Source organism: Momordica charantia (genome assembly GCF_013281855.1).
Source record: "Momordica charantia cultivar OHB3-1 chromosome 1 unlocalized genomic scaffold, Mcharantia_2.0 BLBB01000001.1, whole genome shotgun sequence".
Lineage (NCBI taxonomy): Eukaryota > Viridiplantae > Streptophyta > Magnoliopsida > Cucurbitales > Cucurbitaceae > Momordica > Momordica charantia.
In genome coordinates, this window is record NW_028275157.1 from 7654636 (window position 1) to 7678504 (window position 23869).

At 35.8% G+C, this 23869-nt stretch overlaps 1 pseudogene; it reads right to left on the reverse strand.

The window, feature by feature from the left end:
• Positions 1-20375: 20375 nt before the first annotated feature.
• On the reverse strand, positions 20376-23395 carry LOC111017850 (receptor-like protein EIX2; annotated as a pseudogene).
• Positions 23396-23869: the final 474 nt, after the last annotated feature.

The window sequence follows — 23869 nt, forward strand, 5'->3', positions numbered from 1 at the left end:
CATGAAGCGATTCGACTTTCTCGATTCATTTTCCTACTAAAAAACATAAGCATCCCACCATGTTATATCATAATCTCTAAAACAAGTGATAATAAGATTTACTTTGATGCTTTCACTCCAACCATGGTGTAAATACCGTATTTTGTCCGGATCATTTTAATTTTATTTGATATTTGTTGTGCTGCATTTGTTAATTGTTATTAAAAAATACAAAAAAATATAAAAATAACAAAAACTAAAAATTAATAATACATTTAAAATTAAAATTAAAATTATGGAATATAAAATTATGATTTTAAAAATGAAAAAAGAAAATAGAATTTTAAAAATATAAAACATCTTCCTTTAATTTCTCCCTCTATTTCATCCTTTCTAATTTTCTCCCACCTTCCATATTTATCTCTTCCTCTCTCCCCACTCTCCCAATTTTACATAACTTCTTCATCTCTCCCAAGAATATCTCCCTCTCTCTCTCACATTCTCCTCCCTCCCACTGATTTCTCCATTTTCTTTCTTGTCACATTCTCCCTCACTCCCACTAATCTGTCTCACACTTACCCTCTGCACGTACAGGAATACTTTGTGTTTCCTTTCTGTCCAAGTTTCTATAAGCCTATAAAAGTTGTTTGATTTTTATGATGAAGGGGGGAGGTATCTCCATAAAAACAGAAAAACACACACGGAAAGTGTCTGTCAATTTGGTTGGAATATCAAAAACCTTCTTCCCCCACATACAGGGACTACTTTTCCTTTCTCTCTGAAACCTCCTTCCCACACATACAGGGACTACTTTTACTTTCTCTCCAAGTTTTTCTTATGTCTATATAAATTGATTAATTTTTCTTTTAGGGGACAGAGTAGAAGGGGGAAACACATAAAGTGGAGACACAAAAATACAGAGAACATACATTAATGTTCACCATATCTTTTGGTCTCTCCAAATTTTCTTTTTTTTTTCTTCTTCTTAAAATCTCCTTCAATCAATGCCCGCTCAATTTTTGATTGAACTCAACATCCTACAGAAGGTTTGAAATCTTCTTTACCATTATTTTACTATCTTTTCAAATTACCGAATGCATGAGATACACAAGTATTGGATGATGGACACTAAAATCCATTTTACAATTATTATAGGAGATGTTTTTTTTAGTGTTTTATGCATTGTGACCCTTCTTTGATTATGTGATTCTGGCTTTAATTTGTTAAGATACTTGATTTGATATTAATTCACACTATGATTAGTTTCACAAATTGGTTACTGTGCATTTGAATTTTGAATGTTGACATCTTATCATTTTTGTAGATATTGTCAATTTGAATTTGGTTTCCTTTTATTTTTTAATTTTCAAACAATAGGGAGAAATTAAATTTTAAATATTAGTTCAGTGTTTTCCCTATGAGTTTCTTTTATTAAAATTCTAAACTCCTCCCAAAAATTAATTTTACAAAATTCCAAAAACTAATTTCTTAGCAAACAACAAAAATTAAATTTGAGAATTAGTATTGTTCTCTTGGTAGATCTTTCTAAAATTCACAAATACATGAAAGTTCTCGGGAGTAAAGTAGTGTTTTCTTTATGGGTTCTTTTTATAAATTCCATAAATACATGAAATTTTCTTTTTAAAATAAATTTTAATAATTAAAAACAATTTATCATAAAACAATTTAAACAAATTTCAAAAGTCACTCATGTTTCTAAAAAACAAAGGTGAAATTGAGTAGTGTTATCTTTTTGGAAGTTATTAAATTCCTCAAATACATGAAATTTCTCCTAAAAACAAATTTCAATATTTTGAATGACATTTATGTCACCCGTAATTATTAACTCATGTTTTATTTCTAAAATGTGGATTAATAAACATGGGACATTTAAAAATAAAATAAATAAACTTTTGTGGACCTTTAATAATTTAATAAATTGGATAATAAAAAAATAATGGTAACCGTTTTCACGGGTGTTGTAGGGTACTAATACCTTCCCTATACACAAATCACTCCTGAACTCAATCTGAATTGCGTAGACCAATTTACTTTTCGTCTAATTGGGTGACCAATCACACTCTCAACATGATTGGTGACGACTCCAAAATCTTTTATTTTAAGAGACTCTTAAAAAGAGGACGCGGTCGCTTCGCGTCACGATCACGTTGCGACAGCTTGGCGACTCTGCTAGGGACATGTTAAGAGAGTCAAGCCATTTTTTATTATCCTTTTATAATTTGTTGGTCCATTTTTTTGTTGTAAATATTATTTGTACTTTAATTTCATTTTTGTACAGTTTTATTTTACAATTTATCATGCATTTCACACACTCACAAGTCCTCTACTTGGGCTAATACGTTGTAGGATTAGAAAAAAGGATGTAGTAATGTCGACCTTCGAGGGGTTCCGGCCCCCGTGTAGGCACATGAAAAATCCTCGCTCAAATTAATTCCCGTTGTTATTTTCATAACATTGAGATTATTTGAGGATCTTATCCGTTTAGGGGTTAGATTAATTGCCAACACCATATTGTTTTTTTCCTTAAAACAATGTTTGTTTATTAATCATTTCATCACTTTATTTATTTCACTCAAATTAATTCTTTTGTTATTTTTATAGCATTGAGATTGTTTTAGAACATTATCCATCTTAGGATTAGAATTATGAACACCATATCATTTCATTTATTTATTTAGTTCAGACAATTCATATGTATAACATACAATTATAGCTCTGTGTCTGAACTATACTGGATTAGAATTGAAAATATAGTTAGTAGTGTCGACCTTCGAGAGGTTTCAACCCTCATGCAGGCGCATGAAAAATGCTTGCTCAAAATTAACCCTTTTGTTATTTTCATAATATCGAGATTATTTTGGGGCCTGATTCATTAGAATTTAGAAGTACTCGCATTTAATGATAATTACAGTTAATTATGGAAAACTGTATGTCAAAACCATTCTTAATTATTAGTTGATTTACTCATTATTTTATTTATTTATTCATTTTGAGTAAATTGCGACCACTTTGTGTGCCTACTTTTTACGATTAAATTGAGGATAAAGTAGTGTTAACCTTCAAGGAGTTTCGACTCCCGTGCAGGAGCACGAAATTTTTCGTTCAAGTAAATTCATGTTATTCTAGTCTTAGACTAGTAAACGAGTTTGCTTGAAGGTATCTTGGTCTTCTAGGAATGTTAGAACCCAAATGTACACAGTTACACATATTCCAGTGCCAACCAATGATTGACTAGAGTTTGAACTTTAGAATATACCTTCATCACTTGGTGTGATTTAAATATCATGTTTGATCCTCATGTTATTATCTTTATATAACATGTTTGTTATTTTATTGATTTTGTATTCAAAGTTCATTATTTAGTATGTATCCTAAATGCATAGTTAGTTGTCATCAATTTTGTGCAAACTTCCAATTTTAATCTGTTCTATCTTTTAATCCTTTAAAAAATGTAAAAAAAAAAAATATTTGAAGTGTTAAAAAATTTACTTATTTGTATTTTAAACTTTTTTAAAAATGAACTTCATCAATAATTAAACCACATCTGACTCATCATTTTAACGATTCTCATACCAATACCATCATTTTTTTTAGCATCTTGTAATATTCAAGTTAATAAATGAAAGATATTTCCTAAAAAAAATTAGATTCACAATTGTATTGTATTCACGTCATGCATTTTTTTTTTCCACATATTTTATCATCTCATATATTATTGTTATCATTCAAATTGATAAAAAAAAAATAATAAAAAGATTAATTTCTTCAAAAGAAGAAAGAAATCATTCATTTCATGTGTGTCATTGATCAAATTGGTTTTCATTCTCATGTTATCAATTTTTCATTTATATTTAATATCATCATTTAGGCATTCACATGCATTTAAAGAAAAAAAAAAGAGAAAAAACCTTAAAAATACAAAGTAATTCAGAGTCAATAGTTACATTAATATCTTGCATCAAACCAATTTTTTACCATCCATACATCACTATGTCATCAATTTCTCAATTATTAAGCCATTTACATGGAAGAATTCTAAAAAATACAAAAACTTTGAAAATTAATAGGTGTCCACGTGTCATGCATCAATATTTGCGAGTGTTAAGAATAATGAATACAACCTTAAAATCATGTATCAATGTCATATAAGATCTGCATTGCATTATCATGAATTGCTTTGACTAATAACCTTAATTATTTGGGGTAGTTTTTCTCTCTTTCCCAAACAAATTGCATGCATCATATAAATACTAGAGTTATAAGAAGCAGTCTGCAAATGATCAATTCTTCACATAATTGCATCCTATTTATTTTGTCTCAAAAGCATGTGTTTGGCAAGACAAAAACAAAAAACAAAAAACAAAAAACAAAACAAAAGAAAAAAGAAAGAAAAAAAGAAAATAAATAGAGAAAAGCCATGACAAGACTTATTTTGTATAGATAAATGTAAGTGAATTGATCACTAACTTTCTGAGATGTCGAGATTTTTTGGACAAACTAAAGTTGCAAAGATTGATCTCGTTATTGTGCTCACAAAAGAGTCATCAAGTTACTAAGGCAAAATTACTGAGCTCACAAAAGATTCATTAAGTTGAAAGTTGGCTTGTTCGTCACCCTATTTTATGCAAAAATTTCATCACATTGGGGCAAAAGCTGTTTTGAGTAAAGATCCTCTAAAACAAAGTTGCAATTGCCACTTTTTTATTTTAGTACACAAGATCTCACAAACTGGGGCAATCACCAAAGTCAAGAATTTGAAACTTCATCTTTCCATCTTCGACACAAGAACCCTCGATCAGTGAGCTATTATGCACTCTCAACGGTGGCTGCTTTTAGGCAAACCTCCTGGCTGTCTCTACACCCTTACCTCATTTATAACGAAGCGATCATTTAAGTGGCCTTAGCTGGTGATTCGGGCTATTTCCCTCTCAACGATGAAGCTTATCACATCATCTCACCGACTAACTTTGACCTCTGTTATTTTGAGATCATATATAATATTCAGAGTTTGCCTCGATTTGGAATTGCTCTCGCGGCTTGCACTGAAACAGTGCTTTACCCCTAAATGTCGAGTCAACTACTTCCCCTCAACACATTTTGGGGAGAACTAGCTAGCTCTGGGTTGGAGTGGCATTTCACCTCTAACCACAACTCATCAGCATTAAGACAAAACAAAGAATTGAAAGTCAATGAGGTCTTGCACACCCAACACAATAAATAAACTAAATGGTGTCAATAACTTGGAATTGAAGACTAGACTAGAATCTTTTTACTAAAGATCTGGAGCCAATTCAGAGAAACGATGAGATATATGAGATAAAATCTTGAGAAGTAATTATCTATTCTTAAAAATATTATCCAAAAAAATGACATTTTCATCATTTTATTTCTTTCATATCATAACTTCTTGCCTATAAATGTCCAAAAAAAAAATTTCTCTTATTGTTCCAGAGATTTATCTTTTGTGTGGTACTTACCTCTTTGTTTCTCCTCCTTTAAGATATGGAAAGAGCATTCTTAAGCCCTATTTTTATATTGGTCTAATAGAAGCTTTTCGACTTCTTGCTTGTGAACTCTCATTCTCACACAAAATCTAAAATCAATTTGTAATGATATTCTTGTTCTTTGCATGATTGAGTTTATGGGGCAGTTTAACTTAAGAAGACAGTACTTTTTAATTACTTTTTTAGTTGTCTAAAGTATTACATCAGATATATACTTTCAATATCTTCAAAATAGTCTAGCAAAGCTAATATGGCTGACAACATTTTTGTGCCTGCTCCAAATTTCTTTTAAATTAACATATCAAGCATTGATTATCCTTGCCAAGATCTCTTCCAAGTGAGCTATCCAATCAAATACAGTTTAGATATTCTGTATAAACCTCAAAATCCCGTGAAATGAGCTCATCGATCTAGTTTGCACAAGAGCTCACTAATTTGATATAGTTGAGATAATTCTTGTATAAATCTGAAAAATCCTTTTCAATTGAGTTTACCGAACTTGATGATCCTTGCATCTGTCCATAATTCCCTTCAAACAAGCTCACTAAATTGATTATTCTTGTCTAAATCCCAAAATCACTTTCAAATGGGCTCACCTATATGACATCTGAGAACATTGTTGTATAAATCTCAAAATCTATTTCATATGAGCTCGCCAGCCTGATATGAGTATCAAGTTATACTTGCACATATCTCGAAACCTCTAAAGGATTAACATCAAATGAGGCATTCGAAGAAAAAAACCAAAAAAAAAAAGAAGAGAAAGAGAAAAAAGTGCTCGTCTCTTACTACAAGAATAACTTTTGTTTGTCATGACTTTTTTGATAGATCTTGATTAACAAGAAAAGTGAAAGTAAACAGGATGGTCATCGTGTTACATCCTCCATAAAAAATTTTGGTTGATCATACAAAAATTGGTTACTCATTTTTGTTCAAGCTTTGAATTTTGCATCAAGCATGAATAAATTTTTACTCAAATAATTTTTTCGTGCAAAATATTGTTTACGTATTTTTGTGCAAAACTGCATTGAATTTCATAAAAATAAAAAGAATTTTGCACAAACAACATTATGGTTTTAGAAATCTTAGTCAAAATCACTTTAAAATTTAAGTGTTTAACATATACATCATGAGTCTCATGCATAAATCATATTTACCATATTTGCATCAGTAAACTAGTTTTGTCCTAACATACATATGCATTATTGTTGACGCTAGTAGCGAAGCAGTTAGCTAAAATTCATTTAGTCATAACTAAAATCATCATGAGTCTTATGCATAAATTACATTTACCATTTGTGCATTCATAGACTAGCCTGATCTTTAACATACATATGCACTATCACTAACACCAATAGAAGCAGTTGGCTCAAGTTTGTTGGTTTAGTCATATCAAAATTATGGTGCATGAATTATCATGAATTACAAGCATTCCTATGAATCACAAGAATTTCCTCTTTTGCATTAATCATGAATAAATTTTACTCGAATTATTTTTCATGCATGATATTGTGGCAAATTCAAATACAAAAGAAGTCATTTGTTCTACATGCATCATTAAAATCCCTCTTTTTAGAAAAACCAAAAGTGTTAATATGATTTGTCAACAAAATGTTTGTCAGTATATATTTTCTTAAAAGCAATTCTCATGCTCACGAGCAGTCCTTTAACTAGCATATAGCTTCTACTCCAAGAAGTTTAAAAGGGCGTTGCATGCTTTATCATTGCATCAAGCCATAAAATTCATAATAACAACATTTCTTCAGCAACACAAAAAGGCTTAATATTCCAAACTGAGTGGACGTTCATCTTTAATTCCTTATTCACAAACCATCAATTTACATCACTTGCGTTACTATTTTCGTTAAAGTTTTTAGAAACATCTTCTAAAAAATTATTTTCATATCATAGTTAAATTGTCCATACATGTTGCAAACAAAAGATTCTCGGATGGAGAAGTATTTGGGAAAGGTCAGATCGAACCTTGCTTACTTCCAGGCCTACGAAATCAGACAAATCCCGAGGTCATAAAATTCCAACGCTGACGCCTTAGCCAAATTAGCGTCTGCTTATGAGACCGACTTGGCGAGGTCAGTCCCAGTGGAAATATTGGACAATCCTTCTATTTTGGAGCCAGACATGATGGAGGTCGACTCCCACCTTCCGTCAGATGGATCCGATCAAGGACGTCCAAGAGGGTAAAGTCTCGGCAGACCCAAGGGAAGCCAAAAAATTGACAAGGAAAGCAGCTCGGTACTTGCTCCGAGATGGAACACTGTACCGGTGCGGCTTTTCCTCACCTCTCCTTAAATGTATTTCCAAAGAAGATGGAAAATACGTTCTTAAGGAGGTTCATGAAGGTGTTTGCGGCAACCACTTATGGGCCAGGTCTTTATCAGCAAAAGTCATTCGTCAAGGTTACTACTGGCCCACAATAGACTGAGATGCAAAGGAGTTTGTGAAAGCATGTGACAACTGCCAGAGCTTTGCAAATCTTGACCACCAACCTCCCGTTATGCTGACTCCGATCTCAGCACCGTGGTCCTTTGCGCAATGGGGAGTTGACCTTATCGGAACTTTCCAATTGGGCAAGGGGCAGACCAGATATGCAGTTGTTGCCGTGGATTACTTCACCAAATGGGCCGAGGTCGAAGCACTCTCGACAATCACAGAAGCTAGAGTCACGACCTTTATTTGGACAAACGTAGTCTGCTGTTTTGGTATACCCAATGCTATTGTGACTGACAATGGCAAGCAGTTTGATAACGCCAAGTTCAAAGACTTCTGCCGTAAGCTCGGAATTAGTCACCTCTGCTCGTCTCCAGCTCACCCTAAGGCTAACGGACAAATGGAGGCAGTCAAGAAGATCATTAAGCGTGGCCTTAAGCTATGACTTGACGCCAGGAAAGGACGGTGGGCCGAGAAGCTACCCGAAGTACTCTGGTCCTACCGAACTATGCCTCGGGACTCCACTAGCAAAGCTCCCTTTTCCATGGCCTTTGGGTCCGAGGCCGTAGTGCCTGTAGAAATTGGGATGCCAACGGAAAGAGTAGACTACTACGAGTAGGCTAGGAACGAGGAGGAGCTACTTCTCAGCCTCGACCTCATCGATGAAAAAAGGGAAGCAGCCCAGCTACGTTTGGCCAAATACCAAAATCGAATGGCAAGGCACTACAACTCGAGAGTCCAGCCTCGGAGTTTCCAAGTTGGACACCTAGTTCTTCGTAAGGTGCAGAGGCATGTTGAGTTGTTGGAACCCAGTTGGGAGGCTCCATTCAAAGTCAAGGGCATAGTCCAACCTGGGACGTATATGCTTGCCGATCTCGAAGAAAAGTTACTCTTTCACCCATGGTATGTAAAGCATTTGAAGAGATATTACCCTTAAATGTAAAATGGTTCAAAAATGAGTTGGACTTGTAAAAATTTTCAAGGGTTAATCCCAGTAAAGGGCTATACGTTATTTAATTTCATAACTCCTAAGGGGTGTGAGTTCGATGTGAAATTAAATGGGCCCAGAGGTGGATTAAAACTTAGAAAAATTCAAGCCTTTAGAACTTACGAGTTCGAAGTGAGATGTGGATTAAAACTTAGAAAAGTTCAAGCCTTTAGAACTTACGAGTTCGAGGTGAGATGTGGATTAAAACTTGGAAAAATTCAAGCCTTTAGAACTTATGAGTTCGAGGTGAGATGTGATTAAGGCTTATTTAAGAATTGGAAAATTCGAACCTTCGAAACTTACAAGTTCGAAGTAAGTTGGAGATTTAGAGAGGTCAGAACCTTTAAAGACTCGTAATAAAAAGTGCGAGGTAAAATAAGGTAGCAAATTCGGAAGCTAAGTGACAGATTCAAAAGGCAGTTTAAAAAGACGATATTGTATTAATAAGATGAAGTTTCGGCCGAGGTGTATAGACCTCGCGACCAAGTACAAAAATGAAAAAGTTAAAAATAACACAAACTGTGAAAGATGGGGGAGCCTTAGTTGCTTTCGAGGTGTGACCCTAGCTCGCGTTGGGACCCGAAGATGTCAACTTCTTGAGAGTCTACCATCCCAACCTCTTGGGAGGAGTTCACACCAGCAACAGGAAAGAAAGCCCCATCAGCCTCTTGGGAAGAAGGGTCCACGTTTTCTTCCTCATCGAGCTCGGCATCAGAATCAAGCTCCTTCAGGCATTGATCTATGAGGTGTTGGGGGCCAGGGGTCCCGTTGGGGCTCGAGGCCCACTTTTCAGCATACCTGAGCTTGATAGGCTCAAGGTCGAGCTCGGGAGCTACCTCCTCGACTCCCTTCATCAAGAACTTGAAGCCCACGTCGTTGAAGTCTTTGGCGAATCCATCAAAGTCGGGGTGCAGCGAAAGTTTCCTCCAGAAGAACCCCATTGCTAAGTTTGGACTCGGCGATCTCAAGCTTAGCCTTTAGTTCTGCCATCTCGGAGTCACAACTCTAGAGCTTGCCTTCCAGGTCTTCTCGCAGGCGCGCGAGTTCGTCATTTTCCTTCATCAACGCGAACTTTCCCTTCTCAAGGCACTTGGCCACGGCGTGTGCACCCCGAAAGTTCTTCATGTGGCGGGCAACCTCAGCCTTGGCACATTTAAGCTCAGCCTTGTCGGCCTCGGACGTGGATTTCCACATCTGGGCCTCAGCAGGAGCCTCCGTAAGCTCCCCTTTTCTAGGGCAGCAACAGCCTCCAGCGCAGCCGAAGAAGCCTCCTGTTCCTTCATGGTAAGAAGGTCGCGCCCTTCCAGCTCGTCATTCACCATGAGGGTTGTCTGGCAAGCCGCAACGTGAGCCTGCAGATGTGGGCAAAGAAAAGTAAAATGTTAACACTAAAGATAAGTCCACAAGTGCAAAGGGAAGAAAACAAGGTCGCACCTCGACAATGTAATCCAACAGTCGTTGGATGGCTGACCCCGGTGCGCTAATGAACTTAAAAGCTCTCCTCCAGCAGCGATCGAGGTAGGAGCCCGACATCTCCATGGCTCTTTCCCTCACCCCGACACTAGATGGCTTGACCTTGAACCTCATCTCGATGTCGGAGGTGCCACCCATCCTAGCCTCAAGGTCGTCGACTAAGTCCCTGAAAGGACTGACCCGCTGGCCAACGCGCACCTCCCTCACCTCGTCCTCGGAATGATGGGTTTTGTGCTTATTCTTTTTGGACTTCTTGGGAGAGACTTTCTTCTGAATCTCCTTAAGGGGAGAAACTTCAAGGATCTCGCAATCCTGAGAGGCTCCAGCCATGGTCGCCTCTTGCGTCGAAGCGACTTCATGTCCAACCTTAACCACCTCTACTGAGGTGGGAGGGTCAACGATAGCAGGGCCAGGTGCCTCCTTACTCTTGGAAGCCTACCCTGCGCGTGGGTGCTTGCGCCTAACATCCTGGGAGAAGCTACAAACCATAGCTGCGAAGGGAAACAATTGAGAGTTAAACCGCAAGGTACGAAAAAGTGTCTGATGTAAAGCATAAGAACATCTAGAAAAGGCAACCAATCTAGTTCGGAGTTCGGTCTTTGGGCTTCAGGTGGAGATAAGAGAAGGTTGTAATCAAGCAGTCCCGAGGCAAGGAGAAGCTTGTCTGTTATGAGAGTGCTGATCTGCTTCCCACTCTTGAACTTGACTTTGAAAAATTTCAGGGTGTTGAAGGTCGGCTCGGAAGGTTGGGGAATTGGCCGAATAGCAACTAGAAACATTAAAGTTATAAGTTATACGAAGAAAGGAAACAACTAAAAGCGAGTAAACGACTCCGCTCCTTACCTAAATTCCCAAACCTACGAGAAAGGTTGAAGAAAGGCAGATCGGACTCGTTCCTAGCCAGCCGTGCGCTGGAGGCGAAGAACTACTTCCCAACCCATTTCTTTATGGAGGTCGGACCTTTGAGAATGCCTCTCGTGCCCTTTCTAGCACACAGGTAGTATCTACCCGGCTTCCAAAATCGAAGCAAGCAAGAAGCTGGTCAACTCCAAGGAGGTCCAGATCGTCCACCTCCTTGCACCGTAACCAGAACAATGTGGCTAAGCCAAAGACGACTCCCCACCCATTGGGGCCACTTGCGTAGGAGCTAGTCCAGTTCGGAACAAAAACTCCTGCGCCAAGGGGTGGACAGGAAGGCGGAAGCCGTATTCAAACATTTTTAAGTAAAGGATTACACACCCTTCAGGTGGATTATCAGCTCGTTCCCCTTCCTTGGGGAGCCTAAGGGTGATGTCGTCTGGAATGTTATATCTCCTACGGAGGGGGCCGAGGTAGTTCTCAAGCATCTAGGAAGGGAATTCTAAGCCTTGCCCCGAGGTTGAGGTATCACTATCATCCCCATCATCCTCTGAGAACCTAAAATTGTCTATCTCCTCCTCTAGCTCGAAGTCTAACGTACTGGCAAACTCCTCCACGGAATCGGCCCTTCTAGGCGAAGGATCCTGATTCTGAACTGCCCCCTAGATGAACTACTACTACGTGAGCTTAAGGAACTAGAGGACATCGACATGACTTTGAAAATAAAAAAGAAACTTAGCAAAAGAGAAGGAACGAGACTGACCTAAAGATTTTGATATGATGAGTTCGAACTCCAACATTTCAAATAGTGTAAAAAACGGAAACAGATCCTTGGGGGTATTTATAGTAACCCAAAATTCAATCTCAGCCGCACACGTGTCCCCAAATTGGACGTCTTAGATCGGAAGAAGACTGAACATCAGTGGTAATTAAGTACGCGCAGATCGATGGTTCCATTTTCGAGATTTCCTAACGGTAACATTTATCATATCGACCCCGAAAGTCACCACGTGAATCAGTTTCCCCAAGGAGAACGAACTTCTCTGCCAGGTCAAAATCGAACCTGACAGAGAGGGGGCTAATTTTTGGGGAAGAAATATCCTTTCGCCACGTGGAGGACGGGGATTCGCCGTCAACAGAAGAATTATAGGAATAAGCTTACGGAGCTCCATCTCGGATCCTTCCGAGATGGAATATTCACCACTTCCTATTAAGAAAGTCATTTGAAGTTTCTAGGAATGTGTCCGAGGCTGACCTACGCGAACCCGACACATCCGACTTCAAATCCGACCAAGGTAACCACTTATCGTAACCCCTGTCGGAATCTAAACCTATAAATAGAGGGCCTCATTTCACCATCAGGTATCGAATTTCTCCTCGAACTTAATATTGAGTCTGAGCTGCTTACTGACTTGAGCGTCGGAGATTTTGCCCTCTTGTGCAAGTTTTTCCTTCACGTTTCGGGTCGGAACTAGGATCGGGTTCGAGCTAGATAGACGTTGTGCAAATCCTTGCATAAACATTTCAATGTTTGGGGAAGAAATATCCTTTCGCCACGTAGGGACAGGGATTCGTTGTCAACAGAAGAATTATAGGAATAAGCTTACGGAGCTCCATCTCGGATCCTTCCGAGATGGGATATTCACCACTTCCTATTAAGGAATTCATTCGACGTTTCCAGGAATGTGTCTGAGGCTGACCTACGCGAACCCGACACATCCGACTTCAAATCCGACCAAGGTAATCGCCTGTCGTAACTCCTATCGAAATCTAAACCTATAAATAGAGAGCCTCATTTCACCATCAGGTATCGAATTTCTCCTCGAACTTAATATCGAGTCTGAGCTACTTACTCACTTGAGCGTCGGAGATTTTGTCCTCTTGTGCAGGTCTTCCCTTCACGTTTCGGGTAGGAGCTAGGACCGGGTTCGAGCTAGATAGACGTTGTGCAAATCCTTGCATAAACATCTTTAGTAACATCTTCTAAAAAATTGTTTTCATATCATAGTTAAATTGTGCATACATGTTGCATTCATCTAGCTTTAACATGCATATGCATAGTTATATCTTGCATTCAAAGTCTAATCCATTATTTGAGTCAAAGAAAAATTAGATACATTATCAATACCGTATCACTTTTCAATATAAAAAATATTTTGCTTATTACTTATCATTGCAAACATTGGGGTAATGCACATTTGCAAATGCACGCATCTAATTCACACACCTCATTCACTGCACTTGCATGAATACGAGAATGTTAGTAAATACTACTTTGTCAAGTCCATATTTGATGCATTTTGACAATCCACATTGCTTTTCGAGCCCTGCCTACATGACAATCCACATTGCTTCAACTGCATTTCATCATTTGGGTTAAATCCAACCCAATCCAAGATTGAGGTTGAAGCCTACGGTAAGCCTAAGTTCTTTAAATCAAACCCGATTCAAGATCGAGGTTGAAACCTTGTTAAGCAAGATCAATTGCATTTTGGGTTAAATCGTACCCAATTCAAGATTGAGGTCGAAGCCTGCATTTATCCAGGTCTAATATTTTCGATCCCTGCCCTAGAGCTGAGGTCGAAGTCAATTTCTCAAACTCTGTTTTCGAACCTAGTCCTAGAGCTGAGGTCGAAATTTTATTTCTTCATGTCTGCAAGCTCCATCTTTTTTATCTAACCACCTTCTGTTCTCGTCCACCAATTGTTTTTTCTCCCTCAACCTTTTCATCTACCTCTTCTTTTTTTTCTCTCTCAAATATTAGGTAAATCGATCCCAGTCCTAGAGCTGAGGTCGAAGCCTGCATCAAGCTCATTGTTTTTCGATCCCTGCCCTAGAGTTGAGATCGAAGTCAACTTCTCAAACTTTGTTTTCGAACCTAGCCCAGAACTGAGGTCGAAGCCTGTGTTCATCTAGGTCCAATACTTTTCGAGCCTAGCCCTAGCTTTGAGGTCGAAGTCAACTTCTCAAACTTTGCTTTCGAACCTAGTCCTAGAACTAAGGTCGAAGCCTGTGTTTATCTAGGTCCAATACTTTTCGAGCCCAACCCTAGCGTTGAGGTCGAAGTCAACTTCTCAAACTTTGTTTTCGAACCCAGTCCTAGAACTGAGGTCGAATTCTATTTCTCCATGTCTGCAAGCTCCCTTTTTCTGTCTAATCACCTTCTGTTCTGTACTACCGACTTCTTTTTCTCCCTCAACAATTTCATCTACTTCCTCCTATCTTTTCTTTTGGTTAAATCGAACACAGTCCTAGAATTGAGGTCGAAGCCTGCGTTCGTCCAGGTCCAATGTTTTTCGAGCCATGCCTAGAGTTGAGGTCGAAATCTATTATGAAATGTTGGTTTAAATCAAACTCAGTCCTAGAACTGAGGTCGAAGCCTGCGTTCATCCAGGTCCAATGTTTTTCGAGCTCTGTCCTAGAAGTGAGGTCGAAGTCTATCTTCAATTTGGTTAAATCGAACCTAGATCTAGAATTGAGGTCGAAGCCTACGTTCATCCAGGTCCAATGTTTTTCGAGCCCTGCCTTAGAGCTAAGGTCGAATTCTATCTTCAAACTTGTGTTAAATTGAACCCAGTCTAGAAACTGAGGTTGAAGCTCGAGACCGTCGAAGTCCAGTGTTCTCAAACCCTACCCTAGAGTTGGGTCGTACCAAATCAAGTTAATGCCTTCATCAAATAAAATAAAATGTAACTGTCCAAATACTTTATCTAGTCCTTTTTCCACCTTTTATTACTGCAACGATGTACAAAGGGGGGCAAACTATAGATACCGTATTTTGTCCAGGTCATTTTAATTTTATTTGATATTTGTTGTGCTGCATTTGCTCATTGTTATTAAAAAATACAAAAAATTATAAAAATAACAAAAACTAAAAATTAATAATAAATTTAAAATTAAAATTAAAATTATGGAATATAAAATTATGATTTCAAAATTGAAAAGAGAAAATAGAATCTTAAAAATATAAAACATCTTCCTTTAATTTCTCCCTCTTTTTCATCTTTTCTAATTTTCTCCCACCTTCCATATTTATCTCTTCCTCTCTTCCCACTCTCCCAATTTTACGTAACTTCTCCATCTCTCCCAACAATATCTCCCTCTCTCTCTCACATTCTCCTCCGTCCTACCGATTTCTCCATTTTCGTTCTTGTCACATTCTCCCTCCCCCACTAATCTGTCTCACACTTACCCTCGGTACAGGAACACTTTGTGTTTCCTTTCTGTCCAAGTTTCTATAAACCTATAAAAATTGTTTGATTTTTATGATGAGGGGGGGAGGTATCTCCGTACAAACGGAAAAACACACAGGGAAAGTCTCAGTCAATTTGATTGGAATATCAAAAACCTCCTTCCCCCCACATACAGGGAGTACTTTTCCTTTCTCTCCAAGTTTTTCTTATGTCTATATAAATTGATTAATTTTTCTTTTAGGGGAGAGAGCAGAAGGGGGAAACACATAGAGTGGAGACACACAAAGATACAGAGAACATACATTGAGGTTCACCATATCTTTTGGTCTCTCCAAATTTCCTTTTTTTCCTTCTTAAAATCTCCTCCAATCCGTGCCCGCTCAATTTTTGATTGAACTCAACATCCTTAAGAAGGTTTGAAATCTCCTTTACCATTATTTTACTATCTTTTCAAATTACTAAATGCATGAGATATACAAGTATTGGATGATGGACACTAAAATCCATTTTACAATTATTATAGTAGATGTTTTTTTTTAGTGTTTTATGCATTGTGACCTTTCTGTGATTATGTGATTCTGGTTTTAATATGTTAAGATACTTGATTTGATATCAATTTCACACTATGATTAGTTTCAGAGATTGGTTACTGTGCATTTGAATTTTGAATGTTGACATCTTATCATTTTTGTAGATATTGTCAATTTGAATTTGGTTTCCTTTTATTTTTTAATTTTCAAACAATAGGGAGAAATTAAATTTTAAATATTAGTTCAGTGTTTTCCCCATGAGTTTCTTTTATTAAAATTCTAAACTCCTCCCAAAAATTAATTTTACAAAATTCCAAAAACTAATTTCTTAACAAACAATAAAAATTAAATTTGAGAATTAGTATTGTTCTCTTTGTGGATCTTTATAAAATTCACAAATACATAAAAGTTCTCGGGAGTAAAGTAGTGTTTTTTTTATGGGTTCTTTTTATAAATTCCATAAATACATGAAATTTCCCTTTTAAAATCAATTTTAATAATTAAAAACAATTTATCATAAAACAATTTAAACAAATTTCAAAAATCACTCATTTTTCTAAAAAAACAAAAGGGAAATTGAGTAGTGTTATCTTTTTGGAAGTTATTAAATTCCTCAAATACATGAAATTTCTCCGAGAAACAAATTTCAATATTTTGAATGACATTTATGTCACCCATAATTAACTCATGTTTTATTTCTAATATGTGGATTAATAAACATGGGACATTTAGAAATAAAATAAATAAACTTTTGTGGACCTTTAATAATTTAATAAATTGGATAATAAAAAATTACTGGTAACCGTTTTCACTGGTGTTGTAGGGTGTTAATATCTTCCCTATACACAAATGACTCCTGAACTCGGTTTGAATTGCATAGACCAATTTACTTTTCGTCTAATTGGGTGACCAATCACACCCTCAACATGATTGGTGACGACTCCAAAATCTTTTATTTTAAGAGACTCTTAAAAGAAGACGTCGGCTGCTTCGCATCGCGATCACGTTGCGACACATGGTGTTTCGCAAAGATGTTCTTGACTTTGTCCTCCCAATGAAGATATTCTTGTGGCTTCATACTTCCATTGAACTTAGGATGTGTAGGGATTGAGTGCCCAAGGTAGCCAATAATATGGTGATCTTTCCTCCTTTGATGAGCTACATTAAAAACATGGTTATTATAATTCTCGCATCGTGGACTTATTCCTTCTCCTTGAGGTTTACGAGATCTCCTTTGTTGCTCCATAACTACAAAAGACAACGTTAGTAAAACAATAATATAATTCTCACTTCACTCCTTACTTGACTTCTCGGCTTCTCTCTCTCTCTTTTGGTGGGGTAAGGTTGGCGTTATGTGAATACCCTCTTCTTGAGATGCTTGCTTGGTTGCTCGTGGCGAATCGACACTTGAACAAAGCAAGCAAAAGCCTACAAGTAACTATGCAAAGATGCTCTCTTTTGTTTTTTTGTTTTTTTTTTTTCGAATGGGAGGTCAATGATATAGATGATACCAAAGACAACAAGAAACAAATAATATGTATGATACCAAATGATACTATAAGGGAAGAATGAAGCTACTAAATGATATAGACAAAGAAAAAACAAGATGCAAACCTTGAGCCTAATGCTCTCGGTGACTAAGACTCAACAACAATATACAAATTGGAGTCAAAGCTCAACAATGAAAGGAATATGCAATGAAAATAAAAATAACTTTAAAAAGATGTACAAAATCCAATTCGTAGTACAAACACACACAAAAATTTTCTTACCAACAAAAATAGTAGGCTTTGCAACAAGATTGGTGACTTTGGGTGAGGGGTGCTTGCTGTATACGGCTTGGATGGGGCTCAAACCAATGGCAAATGAAACCATAATGAGTGTACTTAACTTATGTGGGTTGTCGAATGAATTTGAAATCGTTTGGAGGAGTTGTTTTCTCAAAAGAAATTTGGGGTTGCACAAAAAGACTCTCTCGGGTGGCCTAAGGGGTGTTGGCGGTTGTCCTCCTTCTTTAGGGTTGTCCTATGTTGGCAAAATAATCCCAAAATAACTTAATGTAAAGAATAAACAATATTAGGATTACTTCCAAAAAAATAAATAGATTTGGATCGGATTTGATTTTCCAAAGAAATTCTCCAAAACTGTCCAGCTTCAAATATGGAAAGTTTTATCTCTGGACACTCCGTCTTCAAGCGCCGATAATTTTTGCTGCAGACCTCGGATGACTGCGATCTTGGTGGCTTCGTCTTCAAATGTCGATAACTAAGGACAAGATTGCTCCTTACCTTGAAGGAGCCAAGTATTTTTTTCCTTAATTAATTATTTTATACTTTTGAATATATATATTTTTTTCATTTATACTACTAATAATTTTTCTTCTAATAAAAATTTATACAACTTCTTAATTTATATTTAATTTTTTAATTTTACTTTGTTATTATTAATTAATATCAATAAATTTTTAAAAATTAATTTATTGTTATTAAATATCAAAATAATAAAATTTAATAATATTTTACATTAAATGATGGTTGTTATAATAAAAAAAGTATTTTTGTTGATGTAATTTTATTTTAATTATTCATTATTTATTAAAATAAAATAAATTGTTATAATGAGAAATATTTACTATCAATAATATAGTAATAAAATTCATGATTATTTTAATTAAAAAAGGTTAGCACAATAATGTATTTGTAATTATCAAGAAAAAAAGAAAGAGGCAGAGTAGTTATTTTTATATATCTGATTTCGATTTTGATTCCAAATAGTTTTAGTAAACAACATCAAAAGCATTTTGATTCTAATGATACCATAAAATTTATTATAGATAATATCAAAGAAATAACATTCTCATTCCATTGATTTCATTCTAATTCATTTCCATTTCAATGTCACTCAAATTTTATGATTTTTTTTACCAAAACTTAACTGAACAAACCAAAAACCTTCCTCTTGCACCACGAAATGTCACTTATTCCAACTAAGTAAACATCTTTCAATAACTTCGTCAAAATTGGTCAAACAAAAATCAAAGCTTTTGCTAGATGGGCAATTTCTCCAAGATAAGACATAAATCTTGACTTTCTTTAAAATCTTGAAATATCTTCCAAACTCGAGTTTAGTAGTAGGCATTATGCATAGATTAGGAGCAAAACCACTTGATTGATTTTATAATCAGATCTCATTCAAGAGATTCACTATTAGCAAAAACAAAAGATTTTCAGAATTAACATGAATATTTCTCCTACTTTATTCATAGGCTCAAAAACACAAAGAAGAACGATAAATCAAAGCAACATGCATAATAAATTTAAAAAAAAAAAAAAAAAGAGAGATTTGGAGAAGGAACAAAACACTCCCCCAAACTTATTCACCATGGAACAGTCATGGAGCCACGATTTTCAGATGCGGTGAGCGTATCACCTTCGCCTCGTGCCTTTAAGTTTATTTTCTTTGAAAAATTTCAAGTTGTATTATTGAAAATACACATAATAAAATGTTTAGAAAATAAAATGCTGAAATTTAAATAAACATTTTAAACTAATGTACATAACTTCCTTCCTATGATTTGACTTTTAAGAAAATTAGAGACCTTCGGATTTCAACTCGAGCTCATTGGATATCTCTTTCGCTCTCGCAATTGCACTTCTTCAATGTCTCGAGCTCATTCAATGGCGTAGTTGAAGCAGGATTTCATCCTGAAAATAATTATAATAATAATAATAATAATATAACATATAAAACTAACTAAAAATACGTTAGACTTGAAAAACTAAGGATAGATTTAGAAGTCTTAAACATTTAAATATTTTCATTTACATTAAAACATAAAAATTGTATATAATTTGAAGAATTAGGTAAACTCTTTGTAGATAATGTGAGATTCCTAAAAAGTTATTTTTCTATTCCGACCGATATGAGGTTGATATGATTTAGGAATCAATTTGATGTGATTTGGCATTTGGCATTTAATTTTAGATTTTGATTTGAGATGTTTTATTTTTATTATGATTAAGAATTATTCTATCATAAATAGCATGATATGTTTGTATTGAGATGATGAAATTGAATTCAGTATGAAATCTTATTTTGTAATTCTCTCAATCTTCTCTTAAAAGTCTCATAAATTTAGCACCGACCATTAAACACTAGATTTTCAACCCTTCAATCATCACCATATAGTTTTCACTAACATAATATAACTAATATATCAAGACAACAATAGTAAAAGTTTAGTACAACTAGTAATTAGCTAACTTTGTTGTTCAAGAAACACACATTAACTGAGAAACCTGACATAATGTAAGTGCATTGACAACTTCTAATAAATTTGGTAGAAAAAATAAAACTTTATTACCAATTCATTTGTGAGTGCAATTTCTTTCAACTTTTATATGCTCCACCCCATTGCTGCATGAACTTGTATTGAATCTCATCCACAAACTTGAAATAAGCATATCTCCAAGTCCTCTTCAATATTAAGCCTCCAATAACTGTCCAAAACCCCTTAGCAAATCCAAGAATTATCATAATGTAAACAACCATTTCTCCCATTTCTCATCTTCTTGATCTAGATTCACAATTTCATGTGGCGGCTCAAATGGCTTCTCAATCTCACATTTCACTGGGAGTGGATCTCCACAAAGAAAAGGATTGCCCTCAAAACTTGAAGCTTCATTGAATGTAGAGAGATGACCCTCTCGAGGAATGTTTCCAGAGAGATTGTTGTGAGATAATCCCAACACTCATAATGAATTAACTTAATCTTGACATGCTTTGAGGAATTGGCCCAGAAAGTCGATTGAAAGATAAGTCGAGCGATTCCAGCGACTCAATTGCCCCCATCTCAATAGGAATTGTCCCTATTAGATTATTGTGGGATAAATTCAATCCAATTAACTTTTTAAGGGTCGTTATCTCACTTGGAATGAACCCGACCAAGGAATTATTGGAGAGGTCTATATTCAGCACTAACATTAGTTGGCCAAATGAATAATCCATGTCCCTTGATTTCAAATATTGTGTGCCACCTTTTTCTCTAAAAGCACAAGTAGTATCATTCTCGCAATTGAAATAATCTGTTATTTCTATCTTTCCCGTCATTATGCCAAAATTGTTGAGATTTGGTGGGATATTTCCCCGTAATTGATTTTGTGCAAGATCCAAAATTTGTAAGTGTGAGAGAAGGCATAGACTTGAAGGAATGGTACCATTGAACCTATTTCCTCTTAGGTTTAGAAGTCGCAAATATCTAAGATTATAGCCCACCCATGTGGGGATGTTTCCTACGAAATGGTTTCCTTTCAGATCCAAAACTAACAAATATTTGGAATTCTTCAAGGCAATAGGCATGGATCCTTCAAAATTGTTATTTCTCGAGTACAATTGTCGAATGTTTGAAAGATTTGCTGGTGAATATGGAAAGGGCCCTGAAAAATTATTAAACGACAGATACAAAATCAACAAGTTTGAGGTCGAGAAACAACCATGAACAGATCCAGACAACCTATTGTTAGAGAGATCCACAATTTTCAAATCCTTCCATTTGCAAGCTGACGGTGGCAGAGAACCATTGATAAGATTATTATTGAGAAATAACTTTTTCAATTTGGGCATTTGGTCGCCAATGCTTGTAGGAAGTGGTCCCGTGATTTGGTTGTAGGAAAGATCTAACCCCTTCAAATACTTCCATTTGGAAGCAGACTGTGGCAGAGAACCATTGATAAGATTATTATTGAGAATTAACCATTTTAAATTAGGCATTTGGTTAACAATTCTGGTAGGAAGTGGTCCCACAATCTGGTTATACGAAATACACAAATCAATTAGATTTTGTCCTGTCAACCATGATGGTAAAGTACTTGAGATACTCGTGTCAGACAAGTACAAACCAACCAATGCTTTTTGTGTTTGAAGCTATTGAGGGAACTTGCTTCCAAAACAACCAATACACGAGTCTGCATCAAGAAAGTTCAATTGAAAGGGAGGAACCCAATCAGATTTCATGTCCAATGAAAGAAGTTCATTGTTGCTAATCAGTAAGGTCTGTAACTGAGAGAGATTAGCAAAGTGAGTTTCTGTAACAATGCCTTTGAGCAAGTTTCTCGATATGTCTAACTCCTCCAAACTTCCAAAACATTCCTCACCCACCTCTTTCAATCTATTATATCCAAGACGCAAGCTCCTCAAATTCAATAATGTTCCAATAGAGGTTGGAATTGCTCCATTTAGATTATTTTGGGAAAGATCTAGGTATTGAATGTTGGATAGATTTCCAAGTGAAGTAGGAATTCGACCAGAAATGTTACTGTCCAAGAGATCAAGAGACTGCAACTGCTTGAACATTCCTAACCAATTTGGAATTTTGTTTCTCGTATTAGTATTTGATAAGTCAAGCACTTGAAGATGATATCTATTGCAACCTAGAGATACATTTTCATAGCTTCCAAATACATCTCCACCAAAATTAGAGTTGCGTGATAAATCAAATATTTTTAAGCGACAATTGCTTCCAATGAAGGATGAAAGTCCATTTTCAACGCTAGTGAACTGATTGTCTGAAAGGTAGAGGGATCTCAAGGATGTCATATTCTGAAAAGCCTTCGGAATTGGGCCACTAAAGTAATTAGAAGACAAATCTAGAAGTTGAATGGTAGTAAGAAAGGAAGAATTCAAGGAACCCAAAGACAAAGGGAGGTTTTGAAGGCTACAAGAACGCAACCTTAAAGACGACAATAAAGGAAGAGAACTAACCACTCCCATCAAATTCGAAGCGTCTGAAAAATTCATCCCACTCAAGTAGAGAAATTTTAAGGAAGAAAGATGAGATATCCATTCAACGTAATTACTATTGAGCAACTTCGATCTTTCATTGTAAAAGTCAATAAATGATAAATCAAGAACGACCAATTTTGTAAGGTTTCCAATATGAGGAGGAACTTTCCCACTAAAAGATGCAGCAGAAAGATTAAGATATCTTAATTCGAGCATTGAACCGAAAAAATTAGGAATTTGGCTATGGTGGAAGAAGTTCCAACTTAAATCCAAGTAATTTAAGTATTTGAACTCTAACAAACTAGAGTCAATTGAATTACTTAATAAAATTGTACTCAAGAAAAGTGCAGGGAAAACCTCATTGGTGTTTCGAAGATCAATCTTAGTAACGTATCCAGTAGTTTCATTACAGCCCACTCCATCCCAATTACAACAATCTGTTCCTTTCCATGAAGCCAAGCGATGAGATGGATCAATAAAGCTTTTCTTGAGTCGAAGAAGAGCTTCTAGTTCCTTTTCGAGACAAGTTATGGCTGAAACTTGGGAGAAAGAAAGTTGAATTAGTAGCACCATGGATAAGAGAGCCAATAGAAGTATACTTTTTTCTGAAAGCTTCCTCATTCTGATAACAACTCAATATCGAGTGTGAACTTAGTTTAGAGCTAGCTTCACTATATAAATGAATTTTAGTACCATTTTTTCGTTTTGTAATTTTGCAATGGTAAATTGTAAAGATCAAATTTCATTTTTTATACTAATTAAATAATGAATTTGAATGAATAATAATCGAATGGATAGAAAACTTGAATTGGAATCCAATTTTTAATATTGTGTTTTGAAAAAATTATTTTAGAATCACAATTAAAATGATGTATTTTACCATAAATGTAAATTTTGTCAATGACGCATAGTTGAGAGATTCGAACTCGTGACTTTTTTAGTCGAACTCAAAGACTTTGTCTAGAATTCCATCTCTTATGGAACATGTGTAATTGAACCAAGGGTTATAGAAGTCCTTTCATGGGCCATCGAAAACTTTTCAGTCAACTTCATTTTTAAATTTATTTCTTGGTATTATTATTTCAAGTTTTTTAT